The following is a 6,699-nucleotide window of genomic DNA, read 5'->3' on the forward strand; positions in this document are numbered from 1 at the left end:
AAAAGTTAAAACATAAGTTTTAAGTAATTAATGGTTTTAGGTACTTTACTAATACTATGTACAATGTATGTATGTAAACAACATCAAGACTCAAATTTCAATAATGTACATAACTATAATAATAAAAAGTAAAAATTTATTGCATTAATATACATTTGAATTTTGAACTTTGCTCATTTTAAATAAATTAATTAATAAAAATTGAACTTAATATTCAATATGATTTTCAGGTCAATTTATGGAATGTTATCACTAATGTCAAGAGTCATCCAGAATCATGACACTTATCAAGGACATGTCACAATTCTAAATGTTTCTTGACAACAATGATAGCATTCCCAAAATTTACCTAAAATTCATCTTGGGCCATTGATCTATCTTTTACTTAATAATCATAGCATCACTGAGGCAGGATTAAGTAATAAATTTTTTAAAGGCTAAACATAAATATTATTAATATTAATTGAGTCCTAACACTTAATTGAGCTTTGCAATGACCAGACATGTGTCATGATTCTGAATGAATCTAGGCACATGGGAAAACATTCCCCAAATTGGTCCAAAATTCATCTTAGGCCATCAATCTTTCTTTTAGTCAATAGTCAGGAGTTAGGAGTCAGACATAACTATAACTTATAAGAAAGAATCTTTGACTACACGTGTCTTGATTTTGGGTAGAAATAGAATTTAACTTCAATCTTTTAAAATTTGGCCCAAAATAGAGCTGCAATCGTTGATCTATCGTTCATTGAATGGTCTAGATCAAATCGTGAATCGTTAAAACTTAAACCTTTTGCATAACTAATATTAATTATTTAAACAAGGTTGCATAGAAACTAAGTTTGTGCCAAAAAAAATGATAGAATTAGTAAAAAATTTGATTTCAAAAAATATTAGCATAAAAAGAATTTAAATAACATATTAATTAATATAGAGAAAAATATTGAAATAAATATTGTTAAATTAATTATTATTATTTTATTTGTAAGTTTGAGCATGTCAAAATCATGTTGTTAATTTAATTGTTTATATAAAATATTTTACATATATAAAGTATAATTTATAATTATTATTATAACAGTAATCTCTCTGCTCTACAAATATGATGAACTTTTCGAAAAACCTGAAAAAAGCAGGAAATAAGACTGTCTAAATATGCAAGCCTCTAGCCAATTATATAGGAACCCCTCTACAAACAACCCAAAACCATAGAAAAATACTAGATAAAGTGAATTCAATTTTGTGTTCATCTCACAAAAAGGTTTTTGCAAATTTTAACTACACTGTTAACACTTCAAATGCATTCTCCATTTTAGAGGGACACAAGACCTAGAACGCTAGTTTAAATGAAAAAAATTTCTTGATCCTAGGTCCATTACAATATTGAATTAGGCAGATAGAGTGGAAAAGACAAGACAGAAAATACTACCATTGCCAAAGAACAATGTCAGCAATCAAACTAGCCAGGATGCAAACCAAGTTTTTTTCACAATCTTCCCCCTGAATTCAAATTTAGAATGGTAATTCTTTGTTTAAATCACATGCTGTGGAAAGTGAATACCCTAACCCCCAAAATCTTTATACCCCCCAACCTATAATCCTCTCCAAGTTAAGCTTGGATAAAAAAATCCACTTCTTCAACTTCACCAAATATGTAAACCCTAACAATCAATCCTTATATGCCTAGCAGATAAGTTTCCTTGCAGATCTCTCTACGGATCTAGTACCAGGAAATTCAAAATGCTTTGCTTCTCCCCTTTCCCCCAATATCTACAATCCTCCACATAAAAGAACATAGATCTCTAGCTTCCATCGTCATCTTGACTCATACCATCTCTCACCTCTCAACCCTAATCCAATCAAACTGAAAGAAAAAGTCTTGATTATCAACAATAAACTTGTATAGTGAAAATAAATGGCAAGAGTGCCAAGAAACTGGAATTTTTGCTTTTTGGAATGGGCCAAGATCAGAGATGCATAATCTCTTTATTTGGATTGAGGACTTCTGCAATTCCTAGGTAAGTATTTCTCACTATTTAGATAGACTAATTTATATTCAATGTTGCAATAAGTATGTTAAGAAAGACTTTCTATGTCTTTGTTTGCTTATTTAAAGGTTATGTGGTTAAATTTTTTGATTAGATTCTAGGCTATAAGGAAGAAAATTTAAATTTTTTAATTCCAACATGGATCTCTATTAACTCCATCCATCTAGAACTAAAGCAAATAGAAATTATTAGGAAATTAGGTTGTTCTGCTGAAGACCTAATTGGCATAGATTCCTCATTCAAATTTTGTAATAACATCAAATTATAGGTAAATTGTAAGGTTAACAACAAGGAATTTAGTCCCATCAAAATAATAACTAACACATCTATATAAACTAAAAATACATAGTTTTGAAGGAAAAATATTAGAGATTATCAAGTTGGATGATGAGAGGAAAATTACCTTCAAAAGGCTTCAAACTCCCACAAACCTTATGGCTACATTCCCCATGATGAAAATAAGAAATCAAAGAATCAATCAAAAGGAAGATATAGCTTAGCAAGGTAATCCAAAGGCTACTCAAATCACAATAGACAAAGTAAATGTAGAAATGGAAAATGAAGTAGAAGGTAAGACAATCAAGTCAAAAACTAAGGATAGCAACAAACCCCCTAATACCTCTCAGGATATTTAGAAGAAAGCACTAAAGTCAGTACAAGAAAATAAAAAGGAAATTTCCCAAAATCTGGTAGCAGGAAACCTCCCAAGATCAGTTAAGCATAAGGTATTTTTGAATTATCAAATAAACAGAAGTCTAAAGGAATCAGGTCTAGTTTGAAAATCTAGTCTACACAGAATGACCTTAGTCTCAAAGATCATAGCAAAGCAAGGAATGTTACCTCACAGAGCATGGCTAACATAAAAAGCTAGATTACAATGATCACCAGAAAAATATGTAAGACAAATTCAGAGAAAGCAAAGGGTAAGAGACCAAAAACATTAAATGAGGATAGGAATATATTAGAGATTGAGCCAAAAATCCATGATAAAGAGATTCTTGGAAATATGCTCAGTAGGATAGAAGAGATTGAGAATATTAAACTATTCATAACCAAAGCCCTAGATGAGGAAATGACTAAACATACAGAGTATAAATTGGAAACTCCAAAGCAAAAATTTGAAAAAACCACAAAGGAAACCAAAAATCCTAAGGAAAAAGCAACAAAGCTATTTACTAATTTTTTGTAAATGCCCCCTACTTGGAAAGCATCCTCAAAACACAATCTCAATGAGTATAAGGCAAAGGATGATGAACAAAGTAAGATTAGAGAAACCTCAATTCAAGTATTCCAAGATTTTTTGAATAAGGATTTGGAAAAAGATGAAGACTATGAAGGGTCTATACTAAATCAAACTAAAAGGAAAACTTAGATCTTCTATATGATGAATTAATCCAAGTTTTTGACTATGAGAATGTAGATAAGAGTAGTAGTTCATAGAAAGAGGAGCTTATAAAATGAGTTTTAAAGATAGGTGGAGATCAATACACTTATGAATACCTAAAAGGAGATCTGATATCATTTGAAAAAGAAGAAATAAATAGGAAATCCCCTCTAAGAACATAATATAAAGTAACTACAGTAAGGGTTGATGGCACTAATGATAGTACTCCTCAGTTTTCTTAGGAATATGATAGTCTTACAAAGGATTAGTCAGTGAAGGGAGCACAAATTTTGAAGGTTCTAAAGGATAAAGATGCAGAATAAGGAAATCAATCTGAAACAATCCTAAATGTACTAGGAAACATAGAGTAGTTGGGCATCCTAAGGAACCAAGAAGGAATAGACTCACCAAATTATAGTAAAATTAAAGCCAAAAGAGGAAGGAAATCCCTCAAGGAACTTAGAGAAGTGGATGGATAGGCAAAGGAATAGAAAAAGATCAGTCATTTACTCTATGCAGGGGAGGGGAAGAACCTTCCTAAGGTAGCATGAAGATCACAATATGGAATGCTAGAGGCCTAAATGCCCCTAGCAAAAAACACATATTAAAATAGAACCTAAAACACTTTGAATCTAAAATTATTATATTACAAGAAACAAAATTAAATAAAGAAGAAGGATTTAAGTTAGAAAAGAAATTAGGCAGTTGGAACTGTTACCTACATGAATCCAGAGAGGCCTCAAGAGGTCTAGGTATGATTTGGAATCCTAGAAAAGTCATATTGAATATTTTTAATTCAAACAACTACTAGTTGAGTAGCAAAGTCAATAGTATCAAAACCAACCTATGATTTATATTAATTAACATATATGGTCCAACCTCTAACAGTGATAAAAAATGTCTATGGGATGAAATTAGTACCTTCATCAACAATCATAACAATGAACTCATCCTACTTGGAGGTGATTTCAATACCATTTTAAATATAGATGAGAAATTCGGAGGCATCTAGCAAACCTCCCAAGCTACCAAGGATTTTAAATATTGGGTAGACCTTAACAATCTAATAGATATTCCATTTAATAATGGTAAGTACATGTGGAATAACAAAAGAAAAGATTTTACTTATATGGCTAAGAAATTAGATAGGTTTTTCCTCAAAGGAGTATTACGTGAATTGAATTTCAAGGTCCAAGCCTTAGTTCTCCCAATTGTAGGTCTAGATTGCTATCCCATTCATATTGAATTCTTTGAACCCAATAAACTAGTTAGAAATCAATTTAAGTGTGAAAAAATGTGGTTTTTAGACGACAACTTTATGATACTTATTAAATAATGGTGGACACGAGAATTTTAAAGGTTCCAAAATGTGCATCTTTGTCTAAAAAATAAAAATGATTAAAGAAAAGATATGTAAGTGGAATAATGAACACTTTAATAATATATTTAAAGATGAACAAGATATAGAAGAAAGGTTAAGGAAATTAAGAATAGAAGTAATTAAGAAAGGAATGAATAATGACAACTATAATCTCGAAAAATATGTACTTGCCAAGCAAGAATCCATCCTAGCTAAAGAAGAAGTTTTTTGGAGACAAAAATCAAGAGAAAAATGGCTAGATGAAGGAGACTGAAACACAAAATTCTTTCATAATAATACCTTGCAAAATAGAGCCAAAAGAAAAATTACAAAAATCAAGGACCGTCTAGGTTCCACTATAGAAAATCCAAATAAAATAGTTGAGACCTTTATTAATCATTTCCATAATATTTTAAATAATTATGACGGCTCAAATTTAGTAGCACAAACAAAAATGCTTGAAGTCATCCCTCAGTTGATCTCATTAGAAGACAATAAATTATTAAATAGCCCTATCACCTTAGAAGAAGTTAGGCGAGCGGTCTTCAACATGAACCCAAATAAATCCCCAGGACCAGATGGATTCCAAGCTTTCTTTTACCAAAAATGCTAGGATATTATTGTTTTTGACATGTGGAAAGCCATCGAAGCAACAAGAAATGGTAGTTCTATTTTATCTTAAATTAATAACACCTTCCTAACTTTGATACCTAAAAAAGAGGATCCTAAAACTCCAAGAGATTTCAAACCTAGAGCCCTCTGTAATACCATTTATAAAGTATTATCTAAAATTCTTACAAATCATCTAAAACCTATTCTCCCTAAGATTATTTTAGAAGAACAAATTAGCTTTGTTCTAGGTAGATCTATTATATATGGCTTACTCATTATCTATGAAATGCTCCATTCAGCTAACAAAAACAAATTAGCAAGTATGTTCATGAAATTGGACATCCAAAAAGCATATGATAAGGTTGATAAGAGATTTTTATGTAAAGTTTTAGAAGCCTTTGGATTTTCACTTCAATAGATTAATTTCATGTACCAATGCATCTCTACCACTAAGATCTTAGCTCTTATTAATGGAACTCCTGAAGGTTTCTTCAAAACCTCAAGAGGTATCAAACAAGGTGACCCACTTTCTCCATTCTTATTTATTATTGGTAGAAGCTTTTGGTAGGGCATTAACCAAATCCCATTTAGAAGAAAAAAAAATGGCATCACAATTGTTGGTAATGTCCCTAACATCACCCACCAATAGCATGTAGATGATACCATCGTACCTTATGAAAGCTCTAAAAATGAGGCCCTTAGCATTAAATTTATCATTCAGCTATACATGGAAGCCTCTTGTCAAAAAGTGAATGCTACAAAATTAGAAATCTTTTTCATTCACACCAAGCCTGAAAATGAGACACAAACATGTAAAATCATGGGCTTCAAGAAAGGTTCATTTCCATGCAACTACTTAGGAATTGAACTAGAAAAAGGCAATAAATCCAACAAAATATGTTATAGTATTCTTAATAAATTGGATGCCTAGATTGGGGATGGAAAGATAAATGGATTACAAAAGCCGAGAAAGTCTCCAAAATTAGAACAATTATATCTGCTCTCCCTACCTACCCTCTTTCCTACCTTCCTCTATCTAAACACATCAATAAGCAATTTGAGGCCAAATTTGGGAGTTTTTTGTGGAACAACACGGCTAAGTCTAACAATCTAGTTCTGATTAAGTGGGACAAAATTTGTAAACCTAAGGATTTAGGAGATTTAGGAATTAAAAATTTAAGCTGGTAGAATGAAGCACTTGGGGCTAAAATGTTTTGGTGCCTATTTGAAGAAAGAGATAAAAACTGGGCCAAAATGTTGTATAGCAAATACCTTAATCTAGCATACCCTTATTC

This window comes from Cupressus sempervirens, chromosome 11 (assembly GCF_028749045.1).
Source record: "Cupressus sempervirens isolate cs-2001-9-10 chromosome 11, ASM2874904v1, whole genome shotgun sequence".
Lineage (NCBI taxonomy): Eukaryota > Viridiplantae > Streptophyta > Pinopsida > Cupressales > Cupressaceae > Cupressus > Cupressus sempervirens.